At 38.4% G+C, this 25,216-nt stretch overlaps 2 long non-coding RNA genes across 3 annotated transcripts; both read left to right on the top strand.

Moving 5' to 3' along the window:
• The first annotated feature begins 4,528 nt into the window (after positions 1-4,528).
• Positions 4,529-13,870, top strand: LOC114826084 (uncharacterized). Of its 2 annotated transcripts, XR_011582867.1 has the most exons (10): positions 4,529-4,643; positions 4,683-4,807; positions 4,890-5,049; positions 5,155-5,223; positions 5,915-5,973; positions 11,362-11,486; positions 11,569-11,728; positions 11,834-11,902; positions 12,594-12,652; positions 13,595-13,870. It is a non-coding gene; the product is annotated as an uncharacterized lncRNA (long non-coding RNA). The 2 variants fall into 2 exon arrangements; XR_011582866.1 differs by having other exon boundaries at positions 4,639-4,807.
• Positions 13,871-21,862: 7,992 nt separating this feature from the next.
• On the top strand, positions 21,863-22,782 carry LOC139197442 (uncharacterized). The gene is made up of 4 exons (XR_011582865.1): positions 21,863-22,092; positions 22,200-22,273; positions 22,357-22,454; positions 22,630-22,782. It is a non-coding gene; the product is annotated as an uncharacterized lncRNA (long non-coding RNA).
• Positions 22,783-25,216: the final 2,434 nt, after the last annotated feature.

Genomic DNA, 25,216 nt, shown 5'->3' with positions numbered 1-25,216 from the left:
CTCCGCTTTTATTATCCACTTCACACATTTCATATCAAGCCTTTTTTTATTGAAAGTGTGAGCGACAATTTGACCCCCTATCACCCCTTGTGACAACAATGGTTGTTTTGAATCTGGAGCCTCGTAGAGACTAAAATTCGAGCATTTCTTCACATGATTAAGAATACCATTTGTCCCATGTCTAGAAGACTTCGTGGGCACTTGCATTTTGCAATGATTGCACTCCACCATAACTGTTGTAATCCCAAATTCATCGGTCACATTTACCTTAGTGGCATCATTCCACGCCGAACTTGGCCCTTTAGTCCTATTACTTTTTTTCCGTTGACCCACCCTACTTGCTAATTGGCCATCAAAGGCATCTGCCGCATGTCAAATTCAACACTATCCTCCTCACCTTCTTTTTCCTCTATTTCTTCATCTATTTCTTCTAACCCTATATCAGCATCCATATCCGGATCATCATCACAATTATCTTCATAGTATTCAGTTTGAGTGTGTTGTGGCTTTCATTTTACTAAAACCGAGGTCCTAGGTGTACTAGTAGATTGTGATTGGCTACCACTATTAGACCCGTCCATCCTGACAATGCACAATAATATATCACAACCATAGTTCAACATATATATAATATTCATATATCTCATATATTGATCAAACACATATATATCATAACCATAAATCGATCCATAAATTGACAGATTGCACATTCCATAAAATGATCCATAAACACATATTTATCTCTGATCCATAAATTGACCATAAACTAATCCATAAACATATATATATATATATATATCACATATATATTAAACACAGATTGCACATTCCATTTTTCAGGACTCAATATTGTAAGCTGAAGATTGCACATTGCACATTCCATTAATTGTAAACTAATATTTATCTCTGTAATGTTGCTGGTACAAGATTTTGAGGACCTAGAAGTGCACCATCGACATGTTGCAGGTCTTATTTTTCCACCCTAATCCGAAACCCCCTAAAATTCATGCAGGTCCTATTTCCCCATCCCCTATAATTTTATTATACAAATTCGTGCACCTACCCATCCTAATCTTAATTTGAATGAACCCACAAATTCGATCACCTAACCTTCTAAAGGCATGCAGGTCCTGCACTTACCTACCCTAATTCGAAACCATAATCCTCAAACCCTTACACATTCGACAAAATACTCAGAAATCAAGTTAATCACCATGAAATTTGACCCTAAACACTAAAGAACAAAACCCCATTGAAGATCAGAAACCCTTACCTAGATTTTGGGACTCGATTGGTGTCAGATTCACGTCTTCCTGCGTCTGCGTCTCTGTGTGTGTGGCCGGCTAGATGAGCTTCATTGAAGTGGACAGAAGATGGAAGGAGCAGTGTGACTCGATGGAGGAGCAGTGGGACTCGAATCGATGGAGGAGCAGAGCGGCAGGAGCAAGAGCAACGTTCGGGAGATTGAGTGAGACTGTGAGACTGTGAGAGCGAGCGACTGAGAGACCTTGTGAGGATAACAAATGACCTAACTCAATGGACGGTTGGATTAGATCTTAACCAATCCAACGGTCCAAGTAATTTCTAATTATAAATTAAAAATAAATAAATATATAATATTCGGTTCGGTTTGGGATTACCAGACACTTTCTAAGCTATGGCCGAATCCCAAATCGAAACTTTTGGGACGGGTTTGATTTCAGGTACTAAATTTTTAATGAAATTTGGTTCAGCCATTTTTCGGTCAAATTTCGGGACGGGTTCGGGATTTTCAGGAAAAAATTCCACCCCTAAGAAAAATCATTAAAATAGACAAGTGTTTTGCTGGTTTAACCAAAGGCCAGCCACCATAAGGCAACCAACCATCTGACCATATGAATGAGGATTCTTTTCGGATTTCTTTGTAAGGATTATGAGGATCCTTAAATCGTGTTCGTTTATTATATATCGTGCGGTCAATTTTTTTCAGGTACCATTCATATTTAATTTTAAATAAAAATATTTAAAATGATTTATAACCGCATGATGTACGATGAACATGCATGATTTGAGAATCCACATGATCCTCACAAAGAGGATCTGGAGACGATCCTCATTCTGACCATATAACACATATGGATCACATCAAATTGTGTTTTTATTACCAAATCTTAAGATGGAATTGATCACGTATTACAATATAGATTATTCCCTTTTAATAAAAACGAAAATAATGAATCATTTATTTATATTATTTGTCAAATAGAAATATGATCCGTCAACGCGTGTGGGTCTCATCTCTATTAGAGAGATGATATAAATAGATGGTAAGAATAACATTTAAAAAAAAAAACAATAGTGCTCCAAATGAATCCAACCCGGCCGTGGCATGTGGCATTTACAATTTCAACCTCACCAACACACTAGTCGTTATTTAGGATAGTGTTATTCACATACTTATTTTTACTTCCGACACGCTCTTGTTAATTTTTAACAATTGATATTCTTCAGTTCATTTGATTCGACGTTAAAAACTGAGAGGAATACGTGTGAAATAAAAATAAATGTGAATAACACTGCTTTTAATTTATTTCTACATAAATAAAACTACTTTTTGCGGCCACCTTAATCCTTGCGGCCACCTTAATCCAGGGCCTAGACGGGGCCTGCCCAGGTTGGAGGGCGTTCTACGGCAAAGTCTTAGGGTGTAACTAATTTTCTATAAATCCCTCGTCACTTGATCATAAAGAATACATATATTCTTTGAGTTTCATATGTACTACAAATTTACAAGGTCCCTGATAATACCTTTTATAAAACAAAACAACTTGTATTTACTTAAGCATAACGTTTATCGTCCATTTATTTTATGCATATCGTTTTTAAATCGAATGTTTTCTTTTGCAAATATAATCCTCAAACAGTAAAAAGAATAAACAATTTTAGTTAAGATGTTCGAACTGTAAAAGTTCATTAATTAGAAGGACAAGTAAGTCTCCCATACTTTTTTTTCCGCTAAAATTTGCAGAATAGATAAACTATTTTCTCCTCTAAAAAATCCCCCCCAAAAAAAACATGAAATACATTTCCATAAAAGACCTAAAAACTTGTACATAAATATAGTAATTTCCTAAATAACCAACTACCCACTTCAGCTAAAATGCCATGGGAGTCTACTGGCATGACCCTACCTGTCTTTTTTATTTCAAACCTCTATCTGTATATATATAGGAAGAAAAACCAATCAAAACTGCACCAATTCAAAATTTATTTCAAACTTGAAATGTGGCTATCTCTATTCCCCCTATGGAAGAGAAAAACTTACCTACACCTTAATACGTCGCATATACATCTCAGACTAATAATGTAATTCTAAATGTTGTAACGTTCCTACATAACATTGTATTATTGATCTGTAATGTCATGACGGTGTAGGTAAGCCTCTCTTCCTATGAAAGTGCAGGCTCAGCTTCCAAAGCATGCTTCCAAAGCATCCTCCTTTCTTTATTCCCAGTATTTTCACCACCGATGCTGCTGCAGCTTTTACTTTTGAGCCCAACGTTCTGAAAATCTTGGCTTTAATCTGACCTCTTGGCGGAGGCAGCCTCATCACTGGCCTCTCTCGGCAGTAATCAGCTACCATGGATTTGAATTGTACTGGAGCAACTGAAGCCATAAAAAAATACAGAGCTAAAAACCAGAGAAGGATGATAAAGTTCAAATTTTCAGAGAAGGGGAAGATTTTGAGGGAGGAGGAAACTTGGTGGGCTGCATACATTTATACACATTGGGAATTCTTGGGTGGGAATCATGGGATGGCTTGGAATAGTCAGAGGGTTTCACATAGTGTGAACGTGATTTTTAAATGCAGAAAATAATGAGTATAAAATTTGTGATGTGGGTTGGTGAAGTGTGTGTGTGTACGAGGAGGGACCACACCAGACAGCTTGGTTTTTTTTTTATATTTTTAATGTAAAGTCTATGTGATATTATATTCACATGTGTGGGATGATGATTTCAAAGACTATATGGACTTGGTACAAGTAACAATTAACAAGCAAACAAAGGCCATTCAAAAGAGTAGCCAAGAATTCACTTGATTTGGTGGATAAAATTTTCAGACTGCTTGAAACCTATGGTCTGAACACTAAATGTTATAATACAATTGGTTAGACATTTTTTTTTTCAAGTTTTCGATTAATTATATTATTACATTTAATGTACGAGACTTTGCCATCGACACACTAGAAAATCTCTTCGTTTGGTGAAGTAACATTGCATTCTTAATAGGATAATGTTAAGCAAATCATATTTTTAAACCAAATGAGGTGTCATCAATAGGAAATAAGAACGTTAATCGACACTTAAACGTTAATCTAATCATCTACAACCATATCATTTGATTTAAAATTTAGTGTCCTTAACATTACTCTTCTTAATATATATGTCACAGCCCGTCCCGGAATTTTTAATTCCAAGGACGTGAAATTACGAAAATGCCCCTAATACGTGACTAAGGTATAATTTTTACGTTCGTTATATCTAAGTTCCTAAAATTTGGTAAGTAGAGTGGAGACTTAGATTTAAATTTATGTTAGAATTTTGTAGTTGGGGATTGGGTAGGATCCCACACCCCTTAATTCTTTCCCTCTTTCCCGTACCCTGTCTCTCTCTCTTCCCTCACGACTCTCTCTCACTCTCAGTTCTCTCTCTCTTCCTCTCCGACGCTCAACCTCACCCAAAACCACCTAAAACATAAACAAACGTCCAAGGTAAGACCACATTTGGACTCCTGGAACTTCCACGATCACGTAGACATCAATTTCAGGTAAGTTCTACTTCGGAAAACGTAGTTTTAAAAGTTCCCGTGAAGAGCACTGTTCATGATCTTTGAATATGTTGTGTTTTAGGGAAATCTAAGCTCACAGGGAGCTCTAGGAGGTTCCCACGAAGCTCGGAGTGCTTCGTTGGAAGTTTTTGGACGAAAGAACACGGAGATCGACGAGTTCAAAGTTTGGCCGGAGCTTTCGAGGCATTTTCCGGCGAATCCCCGGCGAGTTAGGAGTCGAGGTAGGTATCAATCTCTTCGTCTCGTCAAGTACTACAACTTTCCTTTTTGTTTCACTCAATTTCGTTGAGTATTGAAGAAGTTATACTCATTTGAAAAATACCCAGTTTCCGGCGACCTCCGAGGCTTTCGAGGCAGTTTCCGGCCAAACCACGGCGAACTAGGTGTTGTGCAAGGTACCATTCTCTTTGTCTCTTCAAGGGCTACAACTTTCGTTTTTGAATCACTTGATTTCGTTGAGAAATGACAAAGTTATGGCAATTTGAAAAACTGCCCGGAAAAACGGCCGCCGGAAAAACCAGTCCGGCGACCCAAGGAAGAAGAAGGTGCTACAGTAAAAAATAAAAATAAAAATAAAATTATTTTAAAAATATGTCGACGTCCGTGACGTCGAGTAGATCACCGTGGTATATTCATATACCCAATTTGAGCACCGTATGAGAAAGTTATTAAGGATTGTTGGTTAGGTGTTCGAATAACGTTTTATAGTTTTGGTGAAAATGTGAATTGATGATCCGACCGTTGGATCGTCACCAAACTTTGATACGTTGCAATACGTAATATTTAAGGACTATTGGAACTTATGGATTAGGAATCCGAGTTACGGATCTTCCGGAATTGGAATTGTAAGTCCATAATATAAAATGTTAACCGTCACTTAGTTTTGGAAATTGACGGAGATCCGACCGTTGGATGGTAATGAAATTTTAGGATGTTGTCCTAGAGGTATAATGTGGACCTCTGGAAGTTATGGATTTAAAATCTGAGTGGTGGATCTTCCGAATCGAACTACGTAGTGACGTATTTTATATAAGTTATATATTTTATCGATATGAATTCTGAGCCTGGATTTGATTATTATTCTAGGCGGCGATCGTCGTGACGCCTTGATGTGTGGTGCTAGGGAGTTGTTGGACGAACTCCAGGTGAGTGGGCAGTTTTGTTTTCCGTATATATATGTACTTGACGTTTTCCCAGAAATTGAATTTAACGGAAGTATGCTTTCAAATGCCATGCATAGATTCATATGAAAAATGTGATTTGAAATGCCATGCATAGAAATGATATGAAAAGTATATAGAAATGTGAATCGAATTGCCATGCATGAAATGATATGAAAAGTATGAATTGAGATATGATGCATATATATGAAATGGTGCTGTGGACACACAGGTGAGTATCAGGTGAGTATTATTACTGTTATGATGATGTTGAGATATGTTGAGCTCATAAACTGCACCTTGGTATTAGTGCTTATTATTATTCACCGCATCGTATGCTCACCTTGGATCCAAGTAGATGCTAGTCGTACAGACCACCGGGGGTGGTTCCGACATGCCAGTCGTACAGACCATTAGAGGGGTTCCGACTGGTAGGTGACCTTAGATTATGTGCACAGATGATTGATGAGAAAAGCACTAGAGCATATTATTACACCATTAAGTCGTACAGATTACATTAGGTAATTCCGACTTATGTGCAGTGTAGTGCCGTACAGGTCATACTAGGTGACTCCGGCATGGCCGTACAGGTCACAGTTGGTGACTCCGGTTAGATGATATTTTGAGCTCTAGATTCAACCGTACAGGACCATTGTAGGGTCCCCGGTTGATTATTTTCTTTCACCTGATTTATGTTGATGCATTCATATTATACTGTTGAATTTAGACATGGCATGGCATATTTGTACTGAAAAATGTTGAGTTAATGAATTGAAGTATTGAGAATATATATGTATATTTATATTTTACATTTCTGGGAAAGTATACAGGTTTTACGGAGAGGGGTTACAACGTTTTGAGAAATGTTTGGATTTGAAAAAGAATTGTTTTACTGACCCACTCAATTTTGGTTTTGCGCCCCTCCAGGTTCATGAATCACAAAGGTGTGGTGACTACGAGGAATTCGACGGTGTTCTGACAGATTGGACAAAATTAGGACTCACTTTCGGGTGTATCAACTTAGGAATTGTATCTTAAAGCTTCCGTACTGTGCAAATGGTTACGTCACTCTCACGTGACGGCCAGCATGCCCTCCTTCGGGACGGGGTGTGTCAGTTGGTATCAGAGCATGGTTGCAATCCTGGACATCTTGAGAATTTCCGAGTGAATTCTGTCAGAACTACACCGCCTCGTAGCAAACCACGTAGTTAGAGGAATTTAGTCTCCCTGATTTAGCGGTTTGGGGGAAACTATTTTTATGGTGATTCAGTCTATTATAAAAATTGACATTTTAAGACGGGTTATGAGTTGAATTTGAATCACCTTATGAAATGATGAACCTGAGGGAGCGAAGTAACGGTTTAACCATTTGGAAAAGATGTTTCAGATTATGCAAGTCAATGGAAATTTCCTTTTGACAAGGGGTTGAGACGACTACCTAGTTTTGGGTATGAATTTGTATCCTGGTGGAAACAGGAGTATGATTTGTTGTCACCGGAGGAACAGCCGATTTAAAATTGTTTAAGGACTTGTTTAAGGAAAAGTTTATTCCTCCGGCATTGATCGATGGTAGTAAACAAGAGTTTACAAATATGAGACAAGGAAGGTGATGATCGAGGGATATTATAGAAAGTTTTCAGACTTGCCTCGTTCCATCCAGATATTGTTGTTAATTTGGTGGAGGTGTTATGTTGTTTTAAGCTGGGTGGCAAAAAGGGAAGTGGTATTTTGGGTGACCACTATCCATTGTAGTTCTTATCAGGAGTATGCTAGATGTTGTTGAGTCTTGAGGACTCTGAGAACATGAGCAACGAGAATAAAGAAGAATAAGAAATGAATGGGAATCAAAAGAAGACGATAGAGTTAATGATTCGTCATATCAAGGATATAGAAAGATTCAGAGCTTCGAAAGAAATGAAGCTAGAGTTAATTCTTCCAGCTGAGTTTTTAATGTCGCTGGTCAGAATAAAAGTGATGGATATACTGATAATCCCAGATATTTGAGACAAGGTGTCTCGAGTAAAGGAAATGTACCTTGTGCAGCAGGTACAAAATTAACACTTTGGGAAATGTGAAATTAATGAATGTGTTTATGTAAACAGAGGGGACACATAATTGTGAATCGTCCCTATAATCAGTTGTACTCAACAATTTTCCATGATATCATAGTGTCAATTCAGCAGAGTTATGGACTTAGTAGTTTGGTTGGATTGACCATGAGTACCGAGAGATTTGATGAGTTATATGTTCAGCCGTACAGGCCACAAGAGGTGGATCCGGCTGACACATGAGAAATTGGTGAGTTATAGGCTCGGCTGTACGGACCACAAGATGTGGATCCGGCCGACGTATTTACTGGGGAATTGATGTGTAAGTCGTACAGGTCACTATAAGTGACTCCGACTAATGTGCTAGCATAGATGGTTGAGCTGGAGAATCAGCCGTACAGGTCATTCTAGTTGACTCCGGCTGATATATTTCTGAGTATGGACGATGATGCCAAAGAAAGTAATGTTGGAACGTGATAGAGGCGTATATGTGTATTCTAATGAAAAAAAAAATGATAGTATTACACCTTTGGGAATTGTTGCTTACTTATCGAGACAACGATGATTTATCAGTATTGCGGGCTGCAGACCGTAATATTAATAACTCATTCGTGGATTCGTTAAGCAAGCAAACCGGTATGTTATTTTATGTTAGTGTTGTACTTATTTAGAATGTTCAGTAATAATAAAGTATGTATTGGGTCAGTTAATTTTATTCCATTAGATTGATTATTTATAGTTGTGACTAGATGGAATATTACGGGAAACCAGTTACTTTCCATCGATCTGGATGACCAGAGATTACTTTTGTAAGTATGCAAAATGGATTGAGTCAGGCCGTTATTTATGCTGTGAGAGCAAAGCAATTGTTTTCGAAAGGCTGTCAAAAATACTTAGCTCATGTGGTGCTAAATGATGTTGTTTGGAGTAGTGTGAATAATGTCAAAAGGGGTTAGACTTTCTTGATGTCTTCCTTGAAAGTATACCTGGATTTCCTTCAGGCAGAGATATGAGGTTCACTATTGATTTGTTGCCAGGTATAAATTTATATTGGAGATTGGTTCAGGATGAATTAAGGGAATAGGAAATTCAGTTGAGAGAATTGGTTGATAAAAGTTTTATTCAACCTAGTACAACACTGTTGAGGAGCACCAGTTTGTTGGTGAGAAAGGAAATGGACTTAGAGATTGTTCATTGATTATAGATAATGGAATCGGGTAACGAATGAGAACCGTTATCCATTGTGGTGTATTGATGCTCATTTGATCAGTTCAAAGGTGCTTGTATATTTTCAAAGATTGACTTGAAGTCTGTTTATTATCAATTGAAGATTATGAGTAACGTTGTTCCTAAGATTGTTTTTTTATGGACTCGTTATAGTCTTTATGAAGTTTGGTGATGCTATATGGATACTCATGTTGTTTTATGAGTTATTGGATGAAGTATTCCAATAATGCCTTGATAAATAGATATCATTTTCATTGAAGATATTCTGGCATATTCTGAGCCAGAGCAGAACATGTAAACGTATTAAGTCGGTGGAACAAAGATTGGAAGAATGTCGGTTGTATGCTAAGTAGCAAATGCTAAAGTTAGATGAATCATGTGGCATTCTGAGATTTGTTATATATTCTTAAGGTATTCAAGTGAATCCTTAAAAGATAGCAGAAATTGAGAATTTGGAACAACCACGAGTCGTAATTGAGATTTAGAATTTCTTAGCTTACCAGGCTATCTTGGATGGTTGTGAAAATTTTTTTCAGTCATTGCTTTGTCATTGACGAGACTGTTGAGAAAAGAGGTTATGTATGAATGGGAAGGAAATTGTGAGCAAAGGATTCAACAACTGAAGTATTTCCTTACTCATGCACGTATTTTAGTAATCCCAGAGAATAGTGGTAATCATAAATTTTTAGTGATGTTTCTTGAATGGTATTGGATGCATGTTGATGCAAATGTTAGGGTGATTGCATACGTTTCAAGACAAATGGAATCTCATGAGATGAATTACCCTACTGGTGATTTGGAAGTCACGATTACCATCATTGCTGTGAAGTTATGGAGACATTCTATGTTGATAAGAATGCAAGATTTTACAAATCAAAAGAGTCTCCAATATTTGTTTACTCGGAAGGATTTCAATATGAGGCAACAAAGGTGGATTGAATTACTTAGTGATTATGATTGTACGATCAGGGTGATCGTGAATTGTTGTAGCTGAAGCACTTGATGAGAAGACTCTAGTAAGAATTAATGATTGGTAAGTTTGCCAAGATTATCTTCTTGTGGATCGGAAATCAACTGAAGTAAAGTTGAGAACTGGAGATCGAGAAGAAGCTCTACTTGTTAGATTTCAAGTTAGGCATGTTTGGTAAGGTCGTACTCGAAACTTAAACATTTGACGAGGAAATTTAAGAATTAACCAAGGCAAGGAAAGAAGGGGAAAAAGAAAGATTCGATCACGAAGGAGTTTTAGTAGACCCTGAGACTATGGATGAGTCTCCTCAAAGTATTCAGGTGATTAAGTTAACCTGAAGTAACCAGGAATGGCAAAAGAGATCAACAGATGGATATGCCACTAATCGAGTGTGTAAGGTAAATGGTTTGATATTTTGGAATTTCACCATGAACAGAAATAGTAAGATTCAGAAAGAAAGACAAGATAAGTCTTAAACACATCAGACCGTTTTGATCATTAAAAGAATCGATGAAGTTGCATATAAGTTTATGATGCCTTCAAAATTGTCTAAGGTGCATAATGCATTATATTTCGATGCGTTGTCACTAGGTGGCAGACTCGTCACATGGGATTCTGGTGCAACTATTGAGAATTAAATTGGATTCGACTTGATAAGGAACCAAGGACGACTTTGGATTGGAAAAAGAAGGTCCTGAGAATTGAGACAGAGTAAGTGGTAAAAGCTTTGTGAAGGAAATCATTCAGTAGAAAATTATGTTGGAGAAAGAGAATCGGATGAGAGAGATTTACCCGAGGAAATTGTATGAGTATAGATGATTTAGTTGGTTGCTGGAATTTCGGGGACGAAATTCTATAAGGAGGGGAGATTGTCACAGCCCGTCCCGGAATTTTTAATTCCAAGGACGTGAAATTACGAAAATGCCCCTAATACGTGACTAAGGTATAATTTTTACGTTCGTTATATCTAAGTTCCTAAAATTTGGTAAGTAGAGTGGAGACTTAGATTTAAATTTATGTTAGAATTTTGTAGTTGGGGATTGGGTAGGATCCCACACCCCTTAATTCTTTCCCTCTTTCCCGTACCCTGTCTCTCTCTCTTCCCTCACGACTCTCTCTCACTCTCAGTTCTCTCTCTCTTCCTCTCCGACGCTCAACCTCACCCAAAACCACCTAAAACATAAACAAACGTCCAAGGTAAGACCACATTTGGACTCCTGGAACTTCCACGATCACGTAGACATCAATTTCAGGTAAGTTCTACTTCGGAAAACGTAGTTTTAAAAGTTCCCGTGAAGAGCACTGTTCATGATCTTTGAATATGTTGTGTTTTAGGGAAATCTAAGCTCACAGGGAGCTCTAGGAGGTTCCCACGAAGCTCGGAGTGCTTCGTTGGAAGTTTTTGGACGAAAGAACACGGAGATCGACGAGTTCAAAGTTTGGCCGGAGCTTTCGAGGCATTTTCCGGCGAATCCCCGGCGAGTTAGGAGTCGAGGTAGGTATCAATCTCTTCGTCTCGTCAAGTACTACAACTTTCCTTTTTGTTTCACTCAATTTCGTTGAGTATTGAAGAAGTTATACTCATTTGAAAAATACCCAGTTTCCGGCGACCTCCGAGGCTTTCGAGGCAGTTTCCGGCCAAACCACGGCGAACTAGGTGTTGTGCAAGGTACCATTCTCTTTGTCTCTTCAAGGGCTACAACTTTCGTTTTTGAATCACTTGATTTCGTTGAGAAATGACAAAGTTATGGCAATTTGAAAAACTGCCCGGAAAAACGGCCGCCGGAAAAACCAGTCCGGCGACCCAAGGAAGAAGAAGGTGCTACAGTAAAAAATAAAAATAAAAATAAAATTATTTTAAAAATATGTCGACGTCCGTGACGTCGAGTAGATCACCGTGGTATATTCATATACCCAATTTGAGCACCGTATGAGAAAGTTATTAAGGATTGTTGGTTAGGTGTTCGAATAACGTTTTATAGTTTTGGTGAAAATGTGAATTGATGATCCGACCGTTGGATCGTCACCAAACTTTGATACGTTGCAATACGTAATATTTAAGGACTATTGGAACTTATGGATTAGGAATCCGAGTTACGGATCTTCCGGAATTGGAATTGTAAGTCCATAATATAAAATGTTAACCGTCACTTAGTTTTGGAAATTGACGGAGATCCGACCGTTGGATGGTAATGAAATTTTAGGATGTTGTCCTAGAGGTATAATGTGGACCTCTGGAAGTTATGGATTTAAAATCTGAGTGGTGGATCTTCCGAATCGAACTACGTAGTGACGTATTTTATATAAGTTATATATTTTATCGATATGAATTCTGAGCCTGGATTTGATTATTATTCTAGGCGGCGATCGTCGTGACGCCTTGATGTGTGGTGCTAGGGAGTTGTTGGACGAACTCCAGGTGAGTGGGCAGTTTTGTTTTCCGTATATATATGTACTTGACGTTTTCCCAGAAATTGAATTTAACGGAAGTATGCTTTCAAATGCCATGCATAGATTCATATGAAAAATGTGATTTGAAATGCCATGCATAGAAATGATATGAAAAGTATATAGAAATGTGAATCGAATTGCCATGCATGAAATGATATGAAAAGTATGAATTGAGATATGATGCATATATATGAAATGGTGCTGTGGACACACAGGTGAGTATCAGGTGAGTATTATTACTGTTATGATGATGTTGAGATATGTTGAGCTCATAAACTGCACCTTGGTATTAGTGCTTATTATTATTCACCGCATCGTATGCTCACCTTGGATCCAAGTAGATGCTAGTCGTACAGACCACCGGGGGTGGTTCCGACATGCCAGTCGTACAGACCATTAGAGGGGTTCCGACTGGTAGGTGACCTTAGATTATGTGCACAGATGATTGATGAGAAAAGCACTAGAGCATATTATTACACCATTAAGTCGTACAGATTACATTAGGTAATTCCGACTTATGTGCAGTGTAGTGCCGTACAGGTCATACTAGGTGACTCCGGCATGGCCGTACAGGTCACAGTTGGTGACTCCGGTTAGATGATATTTTGAGCTCTAGATTCAACCGTACAGGACCATTGTAGGGTCCCCGGTTGATTATTTTCTTTCACCTGATTTATGTTGATGCATTCATATTATACTGTTGAATTTAGACATGGCATGGCATATTTGTACTGAAAAATGTTGAGTTAATGAATTGAAGTATTGAGAATATATATGTATATTTATATTTTACATTTCTGGGAAAGTATACAGGTTTTACGGAGAGGGGTTACAACGTTTTGAGAAATGTTTGGATTTGAAAAAGAATTGTTTTACTGACCCACTCAATTTTGGTTTTGCGCCCCTCCAGGTTCATGAATCACAAAGGTGTGGTGACTACGAGGAATTCGACGGTGTTCTGACAGATTGGACAAAATTAGGACTCACTTTCGGGTGTATCAACTTAGGAATTGTATCTTAAAGCTTCCGTACTGTGCAAATGGTTACGTCACTCTCACGTGACGGCCAGCATGCCCTCCTTCGGGACGGGGTGTGTCAATATAAGAGTTATTTCCCGTTTTCTGCCAATTTGAGTTTAATAGATGTGGAAAAATAACTTATTCATATGAAATTGATTTTAGCATAATTTGTTTCTTCCGTTACACATGTTTATTTGTGATTTTTGGATTGAATAAATCAAATAAACAAAAATAATGAACGGTGCACAAAATATAAAAATAATGTGTGGAAATCATTTTGATATAATTTAAATAAATAAAAAATTTATATATACATGTCAAATTGTAATTTATCTATAGTAAAATGAAACATTTCCAACTTCATTTACATAACATACCCATAATTACAAAGGGACACCATGTAACCTTTTTCTTTTTTTTTTCTTTTTTTTTGGATCAAATGATAGATTTGTTAGACTAAATGTTTAGATTAAGGAGCTAATGGGATTCAAACCACCTTGGGGTGCAAATACACATTCCTTTCCATCATTGTGGTAGAGGATCATTTGGTAACCCTCTTCTAGAAGAGTTAGTATTTTTAAGTATTATAAAAAGGGATAATTATTTCCCGAAAAAAAAAAAAGGATGCTACTACAAGTCTCTCTAGAAGATAAGGTCTACTTGTTCATGCTTAAGAGGCAAAGGAGATGAGTCAAAGGCTTAAAAGTCGGAAGAAGATCCTGGCCAGATTCTTTTCCTTTGGATCCAGGATATTCTGTGATCGTGTTTGTTCATCATACATCATACAGTCAGTTTTCGTTACGTACGATTTATATTTAATTTTAAATTTTAAATGATTTATTATCGTATAATGTACGATGAACGGACACGAACACGACAAGATACTTTTCCTTAAAAGTCATCCTTTAGATGGTCCAATTTATGCATCGTACAAACTGATTTCTTTGCCGTGTCATAATCCCAGCCACTCCATCTCCAGTGCCCCACAAGATATGAAAGCTGTGAAAAGAATATGAAAGGTCTTTGGTCCACAGAGAGACAAATGTTGGGATAGGATGGCATTTTAGTCTTCTGATTAAGTCACTTGAGAGTGATAGAGGAAATTAAAATGCCATAACTTCTCATGTCGGTTCTTAACAAGAAAAATTGTTAGAAGTGGAAATTGAATTTGTTGACAGTTAATTATTTTAATCATTCTATAAAACAAAATTTTGTCTCAATATTCTTGTTAAATTATCACGTGAGTTACTACGAGATCACCTTTTTAAGGCATTTTTGTCAAACCAACCCCTCAATTTAACGATAATATTAACAGATTTTTTACAAATATGGGGAGTTATGTCAATCTCATATACCATTTTTATCGATTTTCATTGTCAATAATCAAAATAAAGAGTTACGTTAAATTTAGATATCATTTTGGCTAAAAATCCATTTAGAAAACAAATCTCTTTCACGTGTAAACTCATGTACCACACACTTTTCTATTTTCCCAACACTAAATATCTAAAAGTTTTAACTTCCATTGAAACTTTTAAGGTCAACATTTAACTACGAAGGGTTTCTCGGCGAAGACTTGCCTCATCTAAATGTGGGCGGTTTGGAAGTTTGCTTAAGGTATTAAAGTGCTTTAATTTGGAGAAATTTTTAGTTGTAAAGAGAACATGGATGCTACATCATTTATTTTTATGTAAGTGGTGGAAAATTTTAATTTTTAAGTTATTAATCTTTTAACACACATAACCCACCATTTATATAGGCATACGTGATGTACCATCTCGTGTGACGGTCACATTGAAAAATTTCTCCTTTATTTGTCCATTTCTATTAATTGTCTTGCGCATATTTAGGGTCTCACCACTAGAAACAATGTAGCAAAAGTTGGACAAAGTTGACCATTACTAGGAGTCTAAGAGTGAATTTTTCAATGTGTTCGAAATAATAGAGGAGGGGAGTATGCCATATATTTATACAATAGGAGAATTTTTTTTTTTTTCAAGTGTTTCTCCAATTGTGTAATAACATGTGACATTATATTCCATGTTCCCGACATGCTAAAAAATATCTCCATTACTAGATAGTGCAGATAAGTGAATTTTTTTTTTAATAATTTGCATCGGAGGCTTAAGTTTATTTGATTATTTAAACTTGTGATTAAATCTTACATCATAATTCTATACTTTTACTGCATGAAATTACACACGCGAGTCGTGATATAGTATACACACAAAATAAGATACGAGCGCTAAGTCATAAACATATCAACGTCTTGAAACAATAAAACAATTCCGCCAACTTTATTATGATAATTGTAGTATGTTGATGCACAAAATCAGCGAAGACTTTGGTACAACAGAAAGTGTCAGGTTTTGTGACCTTCGCTTGGTTGCTTCGGTCACTAGTGAGGATAAGTACGTAAATGAATAGAGACAGAGAAGCAAACACAGGATGTACGTGGTTCACCCAGATTGGCTACGTCCACGGAGTAGAGGAGTTCTTATTAGTAGTGAAGGGCTTACACAAGTACAAGGGATCAAGCTCTCAATTTAGTGAGTTCTTGTGAATGATTTAACACAAATGGCATTAGCCAATATTGTGGGGGAATGACCCCTATTTATAGAAAAACTTGTAGCTTTGTCACATTGACATGTGTCATGTTATGATTGGTTCTTGATGTCGACACGTGCTGCGCTCTGATTGGCTTCTAATCTTGACACGTGTCGAGTAGTGATTGGCCTCCTGGTCGGAGGGGAACTCTTCTGGGTCCTTGACAGTATAGCGTTGGCCGGTGCTCGGTAGTTTCGGGATTGGTCAAGTATGGTACAAACAGTGCTCCCCTAAGTTCCCGAGTGAGGGAAACTCCTCGGTTGGGGACTTGCAAGATCCAATCCCTTGAGTAATCACGAAACTTCTAAGTACCGAAGTGTGGTCTGATCTTCATCTGCCCTTCTCTGGAAGTACCTTTCCTCCATCCGGGAATGGTGTATTTAGCTGATGTTGACGCACAAGGTAATGTATCAATTTCACTTGAAGCTTAGTTGTAGTTTCGGGCTTAGTCAAGTGTGATACAAACCCTATAGTAGGAGTCCCCCAAGTCGCCGAGCTAGGAGATCTGCCGAAAGAGGTGACAGATAAGGTAAGCAGTCAAACTTCCAAGTAAGCAACCCAGGATCAGAGGTTTGACTTCGGCTTCCGGTTGATTGTTCTCCTTCTCCTTGTCTCTCATTCAACTGCCAGGATAAGGAGAAGCAAATGGATAAGAGATGATATGAGATACTTTTGCTTTTGAAGAAGTAACTTTCCACAGGCTTATTCTTGAACTGTGCTGGAGGGTTTTCTGGTGCCCTTCAGAGTATAAGGCCGACTCAAAAATTTGAGGGTCAAAACAAGTCCATCAAATCTAGAGTACGTTCGACCTTGATGATATGGGATACTTTTGCTGTTGACGGAATAATGAATGTGGTATGGAAAGGTGTCGTGCTGTAGTGATCTGTTTCAGCTCACCGTTGAACCTTCTGCTTCAATCTTTTGCATGGCAGAAGTGGTGTGCAACCTTTGCATTTAAATGGTCCTTCAGAACATTCCTTCATAGTGACTCATCCACGCTTGGCAGCTTCAGTGTAAAGAGCCAATATCTGATCAACAGTCATGAGGTATTTGCCGGTGGAATTCGTGACCTTGACAGCAGTTGAGGATGAGTACTCGAGAGCAATGCTAAGTAAGCAACCAGGCAAAGGCTCCAGGCAGTCAGTTCCAAATTGGAGGTTTGATTTCAGGTTCCGACTGACTGCTCTCTTTCTCCTTGTCCTGCAGGTGTGGACAAGGACAAAGACAAAGATAGGGAGAAAGCATGATATGGGATACTCTTGCTTTCGACCCTGATGATATGAGATACTCTTGTTCTTGGTGTGGCTTATTTGCTGAGGTATTATCGGGGGGAAATAAAGCTGAGTATTTCGAGAGGTTATGTTGAGGGTGCCTTTTCGAATGCGAGAAAGGGTTAAGCATTTTTGCAGGTTTGCCTGTCCGTTGAGGAGGGAGGTCAATGTATATAGGGATTTCCCAATAACAAGTAGTAATGATATTCCTTTACCCTTCTTGGTCACAGCAATGTAGTGGGAGCTGCCAGCTTCACGTGTTTTAATTTTGTCAGAGCACTTTGAAAAAGTGGTATGTGGTATCTGGAAAGCTGATGTTACGTGTGAAGATTACAGACAAGCTTTATCTAAGGAAATCTGGCTCTCGAAGTTCTGAGAGTTGTGCCTCTTCGGTTTTCGAACAAGCAATCCCGTCGAGGATCTGACTCTCGAGATTCGGAAAGCGGTGCTACTCCGGTTTTTGAGAAAGTAATTATGTTAGGAGTCTTTTCTCGAATGTGAGTAAAGGTTGGACGTTCTTGCCAACCTGTCTTGCCGCAAAACACGGAGGTCGACACACATAGGGACTTTCCAGTTGTCAAGCAGTGGTGCTGTTCCTTTACCCTTATGGGTAATAGTAGGGTAGCTGGAACTTCGAAATTCTCGTGCCTAAACTTTGTCAGAGATCTTTGATAAAGTTATATGTGGTACCCGAGGAGTTGATGGTGCATATGGAGAGCGGTGATTGAACAGTAAGATTCACGTGCTTTCTACTTTACCAGAAATCTTCGACAGATTGCCCGTAATTTCCGCAAAGCTGAGTGTGCATGTGACAGGTGCTGACGAGGCTGAAAAAGCAGGTGCTTCTTCGATTTCTGAGATCGGCCCTCGTGGTCTCTGAGCAGCCCAGCTTTTGAGAAAGCAAACGCCTCTTCGATTTCTGAAGCTCCGTCGAGTGCAGATTTTTATAGAGGCTGGCATTAAGTTCCACAGCACACTTGAATCTCTGATCGGATCATATTTATATATATTTTTACTTCAAATTCACTCCTCTTTTCTTAGTTAGTTCCTTATATTTTTGAGCTATTTACGTTATTTTTATGTTTATAGGATTTGTTTATGCAAAGAAAATAAAAATAGAACAAGTGAAGTTTTATGTAATAAATTCGTCAAAAGCAAATTTAAATTACAATATTGATGACCCATTGTGACGCTAAATGATAAACCAATATTTAAACTATTTATTTCATCTTTTTTTTATTTCTTTTCTTGTCTAATTTAGTTGGAAGCTTTAAGTATTTATGATACTTTTGATATATTGTGTTTGTAGGAGTAACATGATCGAATATAGTGAAAAAGTATGCAAAGATGGAATTTTTCAGTGATTCCTTTCTAAGGACATCTCACTGTTGATTAATGGCCAACTTGCTAGATGGAAATCATTGATTGCATACATCGTGTCTCATCTTAAATTAGTTTCTCAACTTTGTGGTACCAAAAGGACTTATTTTTCTGCTAAGTGGGGCGACAAAAGGGAGCAGAAAATAAAAGAAAAGACTGAATAAAAACAGCAGGATAGAAAGAGAGAGAGACGGCAGACTGTAAAGAAAAAGTGAGGAGCAAAAGGAAGTGGGGGTGGTGCGCAGAAACGGAAATAATAAAAAAAAAAGGAGGATCAGATTAATAAAAAGCGGGGAGCACAGCGCCAGGCAAGTCAGAGGGCATGTTATGTAGGAGCACGGGGAGAGAAGTGGGAGACAGCTACGGGAGGACACGGATTGGAAGGAATACAAAATTAAAAGCTGTCTGAGTAGTTGGAGGGAGTTAGGCGGGATAGAAGGGAAATAAGAGGGGGAATTGGTGGAAGGCAGAGGGCTGCCCTTTGGGCAGCGTGAAGCTGCGGAGAGAAGGGAAGGGGGAAGCTGCCCTTTGGCAGCGAGGTCAGACAGCACAGGAAAACAGAAAGAAGGAGGGCAGCTCGCAGACGTAGAGAGGACAGGAGGTCAGCATGAAAATGCAGTTCAGAGTCCAAGCAGCAGATCCTTTCTTTCGGTTTAATCTTTCCAAACTCCTATTTTATTTTTGTTTTAATAATGTGTAATTAATTTTATTTTGGCTAGAGGTTAATTCGAAACCATGAATATATTTGTAATATGAATTGATTACCTTCGGTTGTGATTTCATAAGTTGTGATTTCAATTTACTTATCCGTTCGTATAAAAACTGATTTGTGTATGTTGGTTGAGAGTGCACGCTTAATTTACATGCATGAATTTGATGCTAGAATATAAGTGAATTTCACCTAATCGTTATGAACTTATTTTCACAAGTAGTAAATGTTGCTAGTCACAATCACGTTAAGTAAATTCTTGGCAAGAGTATCATGCTTTTCATAGTTACGAATGCCTCGTCAATGCTTATAGTTTTCACAAAGTTTAATGATCTTTGATTGTATCGCTATTGTGCTTTTCACGTAGGGGACTTTTGAAGAATGTTTTGAATTGTTGTATGCGTTTTTCCGTCCAATTCAATAACTTAAGGAAAACTTGAAGATTAAAAAAGTGCTGTTCACGGTTAATCTGGAGTATTGAGATTCACAATTTATTGAAAGAACAACTGAAAATCAATTTAGGTTGCATATGTGTCATGTGTGGAGAAGAACCCTCTAGCTAGTCCGTCATTTATCCTTTCACCTTAATTTCATGTTTTTGTCAATTCTGTAATTTAATTAAGTTTAATTTACTTTTCATCAAAACCAAACACCCATCCATTATTAAATTATATTATTTAGTTAGTTTTCTTTGTTGTTAGTCTTTTAATTCAATTTCCGTCCATTTCAGTTCCTAGTGTCTATTTTGATTATTTTCATTATTTTGAGTTATCCTAAGTGTATTTCGAGTTATTAGAGTTTTTAGCCTAGTTTTGTGTCCTTGAGTCTTATTTAATATTTTTAAATTAATTTAGAATAGATTAGCAATCCCTCCTAATCCCCGGCCTAGAACGATACCCTACTTACATCCATACTACAATTGTCAAAAAGAGGGTTTAATTTGTGTGTCAAGTAATTCTCGCATCAATCTCTACCAGTAGAAGCTCATTTCTTGCACTTCTAAGATCTTGATTTGTCTGCCCTCTTCCCTCTTCAACACATTTGAAAATGTCTGGACCCTCCGACCGTCGTTTTGACCTGAACCTTGGAGAAGAGACAGCCACGCCTTCTCCAGACAACATATGGCGCCCATCCTTCATATCCCCTACTGGTCCTCTTACCGTTGGGGATTCTGTGATGAAGAATGATATGACCGCTGCAGTGGTGGCCAGGAACCTTCTCACTCCCAAAGATAACAAACTACTTTCCAAACGGTCTGATGAGTTGGCTGTTAAGGACTCTCTGGCTCTTAGTGTTCAGTGTGCAGGTTCTGTGTCTAATATGGCCCAACGCCTATTTGCTAGAACCCGCCAAGTTGAATCATTGGCTGCTGAAGTGATGAGTCTCAAACAGGAGATTAGAGGGCTCAAGCATGAGAATAAGCAGTTGCACCGGCTCGCCCATGACTATGCTACAAACATGAAGAGGAAGCTTGACCAGATGAAGGAATCTGATGGTAAGGTTTTACTTGATCATCAGCGGTTTGTGGGTTTGTTCCAAAGGCATTTATTGCCTTCGTCCTCTGGGGCTGTACCTGGTAATGAAGCTTCAAATGATGAACCTCCAATGCCTCCTCCTTTTGGGGTTTTGTCAAGTACTGAGGCTCCGGATAACCACCCTCCGGTGCTTTCTCTTTCTGGGGCTCTACCGACTGCTGAGACTTCCCCTAAGCAACCTTTGTGAAGGCTCCCTTTTGTTTGTTTATTTTGACTCATGTATATGTACATATTTGTGGCTTATCGAAAATATTAATAAATAAGCTTTGCTTCATTTCAATATATTGTGTTAAATACACCAAAGCCTTCTTCATAAAGTTCTTTGAATTTTTGCTTTTGTTGAAACCTGTATTGTTGAAGCTTTGTGAGTGAAGCATGTAGTTTGAGGTAGTGTTCCCTTAATTTCCCGAGTGAGGAAAACTTCTCGGTTGGAGACTTGAAAAATCCAAGTCACTGAGTGGTTGTGAGACTGCCGAGTATTAAGGTGCAGTAGCATATGGTGGGAGTCCCCCAAGTCTTCAGGCGAAGAGAGTTGCCGAATGAGGTGTCTCGCTTGTTACTAATTTGTCAAAGTAACGAATCCTTGTTTCGATGTCACACATTCGCATATGCCTTGTCTAAAAATATTTCCAACTTTTGTGTGTTTGATGCTGCATGCTATTGACTAGACAAGATCAAGTGCAATTAGTAGCTTTTCTCTCTTTTTCATCTTTTCTTTGGTGGAATTGCTTTTCGTTTCCACTAATCAGCCTGAGTGGATGCAAGATAACACCATTCTCTATAGCTCAGATCGCAAAGTCGTCTTCATGAAAGTTGTTCCTTATCTTGTGAACTACAACATCTCCAAATTTGAGATCCATCGGAGTAGTACAACTCCAGAAATTCAGGTATGATGAGTAACTGTTCATCAATTTTCTGTTAACCCGTCAGACTTGTTGTGAGCTTCTAAACTCCATTTTTTCTTGTTTATCTCAACATACTTTCTTCATCGAAGTTGTTCCTTAACTTGTGAACTACAACATATCCAAATTTGAGGTCCCTCGGAGCAGTATAACTCCAGAAATCCAGGTATGATGAGTGACTGTTTATCATTTGTCTGTCAACCCGTCAGATTTGTTGTGAGCTTTGAAACTCTATTTTCTCTTGCTCAGATCAGCATGCTTTCTTCATTGAAGTTGTTCCTCAGCTTGTGAACTACAACATATCCAAATTTGAGATCCCTCGGAGCTGTATAACTCAAGAAATTTAGGTATGATGAATGACTGGTTATTATTTTTCTGTCAACCCGTCAGATTTGTTGTGAGCTTCGAAACTCCATTTTCTATTGTTCAGATCAGCATGCTTTCTTCATTGAAGTTGTGCCTCATCGTCTCTTTCATAACATATCAAAAATTCAGAATGAACTAATGGTTAAATATTTCCAGATCTTCGAAACATCATAGCAGCTTCGAAATCTGCAAGAATCCGACTGTCATGTTTGGAGCTTCAACACTTTAATTTCCGTCGCTCAAACAGAAATGGTTCCTTCTTGAAAGTTGTTCATATGCTCAAAAACTATAGGGTGTCCAAAATTCAGCTCCATTAGAGAAGAGCAGATGTTGCAGAAATTTGATAGATGAAAGGAGGCGGAAGAGGGAGAGAGAGAAAAAGTCTCTTGGGTTGGATTTCTATTTTGGGGCAGATTCCAAGTTTTGTAGCACCTTCATTATTGATGAATTGCTTGTACTTTTGTCCATTATGAAACTTGGGACTTTGGCTTCTTGTTGGATCTATTATAATATGTTTGGGAACATATATAAGTGAATAAATAAGAAGGAAAATTTTGGGCCCTTGTGGGTGTAAAACAAAAAATGTTTATGTTTACCCAAGTGTTTTTGTACAAGTTCAAGGGCATCTTGGGTTTTGTGAACAAAATTTGTTTATTTGGAGCAAGGTTTTGTGTTGAAGCTTTGTAGGTGAAGCTTTGGAGGTGAAGCTTTGATGGTGAAGCTTTGTAGATGAAGCTTTCTGGGTGAAGCTATGTAGGTGAAGCTTTCTAGGTGAAGCTTTTTTAGGTGAAGCTTTGTAGGTGAAGCTTTTTTAAGTGAAGCTTTTCGGGTGAAGTTTTTTGGGTGAAGCTTTGTGGGTGAAGCTTTTTAGGTGAAGCTTTGTGGGTGAAGCTTTTTTAGGTGAAGCTGTTTGGGTGAAGCTTTTTGGAGGTGAAGTTTTTTTTTTTTGGGTGAAGCTTTTTTAGGTGAAGCTTTTTGGGTGAAGCTTTGATGGTGAAGCTTTGTAGATAAAGCTTTGTAGATAAAGCTTTCGAGGTGAAGCTTTGATGGTGAAGCTTTGTAGGTGAAAGTATGTAGAGGGAGCTTTCTAGGTGAAGCTTTTTTAGGTGAAGCTATGTAGGTGAAGCTTTTTTTAAGTGAAGCTTTTCGGGTGAAGTTTTTTGGGTGAAGCTTTGTGGGTGAAGCTTTTTAGGTGAAGCTTTGTGGGTGAAGCTTTTTTAGGTGAAGCTGTTTGGGTGAAGCTTTTTGGAGGTGAAGTTTTTTTTTTTTTTTTTTTTTTTTTTTTTTTTTTTTGGGTGAAGCTTTTTTAGGTGAAGCTTTTTGGGTGAAACTTTTTGGATGAAGCTTTTTGGGTGAAGTTTTGGAGGTGAAGCTTTTTGGGTGAAGCTTTGTGGGTGAAGCTTTTTGGGTGAAGCTTTGTGGGTGAAGCTTTTTTAGGTGAAGCTGTTTGGGTGAAGCTTTTTGGAGGTGAAGTTTTTTTTTGGGTGAAGCTTTTTTAGGTGAAGCTTTTTGGGTGAAACTTTTTGGATGAAGCTTTTTGGGTGAAGTTTTGGAGGTGAAGCTTTTCGGGTGAAGCTTTTTGGATGAAGCTGTTTTTTTTTTTTTTTTTTTTTTTTTGGCGCTTGACACGGTCTTCATTTGCTTGTTTTGTAGTGACTGTGGAAGACGGATTGCTTTCTGATTGAGAAGGGTTCCGGCATCGCTTTGCACCATCTTCATGTGGGTAATATAGGAACTTCCTTATGTTTTGATCATGCATGTAGTGATAGAATTTGTTTCTTCTTATTGTAGATGTCAGAGCTTGGAAGTTCTAGTGATGAGGGCTCTTCTAGCTTTAGCTCTAAGTCTGAGTCTGCAATGTCGGAGTCTTCAGGGTCTTTGTTAGAGTCATGTACTAGAGAAACATTGGATGATCTTCCCAACCGTCAAACTTTAGCTATTGCTAGTTCTTCCTCCATGGCGTTGGGTGAGGGGGTTTCTCCTGATATGTCTTTGCCTCGGCGGAGGCATGGTTATAAGCCTGCGCCATCACCTCAGAGTAAGTCTTCCAAGTATTGGCATTGATCATGTATTTAAAGAAACAATCACGTAGGCCTGCCGTGAAGGCTTTGAGGGCAGTCTTGTCGTCTACCTTGGCACACCGGGAGTATTCATGGCTGAAGCGGCCAGCATACATACGTAATGACTCGTCTGGCCTCTGGCGGATAGTGTACAGGTCATCTGCAGAGTGCAAGCGATCGGTTTGGAAAATGTGTTGGGAAACAAATAGTTTCCTCAATTCCTCAAATGAGTCTACCGTCTCAGGTGTAAGACGACAATACCAATTTAGAGCTCCGCCAGAGAGGGTGGAGGGGAAGAGAAGACATCGCTCTTCGTCGGTGTGCATCCGGTATGCCATGGTGGACTCAAAGAGGTTAAGGTGCTCAATCGGGTCCTCTTTTCCAGTATAAAGTTGCAAGCCAAGCTTTTGCTTTGTCTTTGCTTGAATGGGGGTGTTGAGGATCCTCCTTGTAAGAGGGCTAGGCCTGGGTTGGTTCCAGTCAGGTATTTCAGCCTGACGTTCAGCCTTCAACTTGTTTACTTCCTCAAGAAGTTGTAGGACAAGGGGGTCTTGAGCGGAGTTATGTGTCACTGAAGCTTTCTTTCGTAAATCTCCATCTCCTCTTGGAATTAGGAAGGTTTGATCAAGGGCATGTGATTTTTCCCTGGACTCGCTGTACTGGCTTCCAGGGTATGTCTGTCG

The sequence above is a fragment of the Malus domestica genome, chromosome 07 (assembly GCF_042453785.1).
Source record: "Malus domestica chromosome 07, GDT2T_hap1".
In the NCBI taxonomy this organism is placed as follows: Eukaryota; Viridiplantae; Streptophyta; class Magnoliopsida; order Rosales; family Rosaceae; genus Malus; species Malus domestica.
Note: the sequence above shows the minus strand (reverse complement) of the source record. Positions and strands in the feature narration are given on the sequence as shown.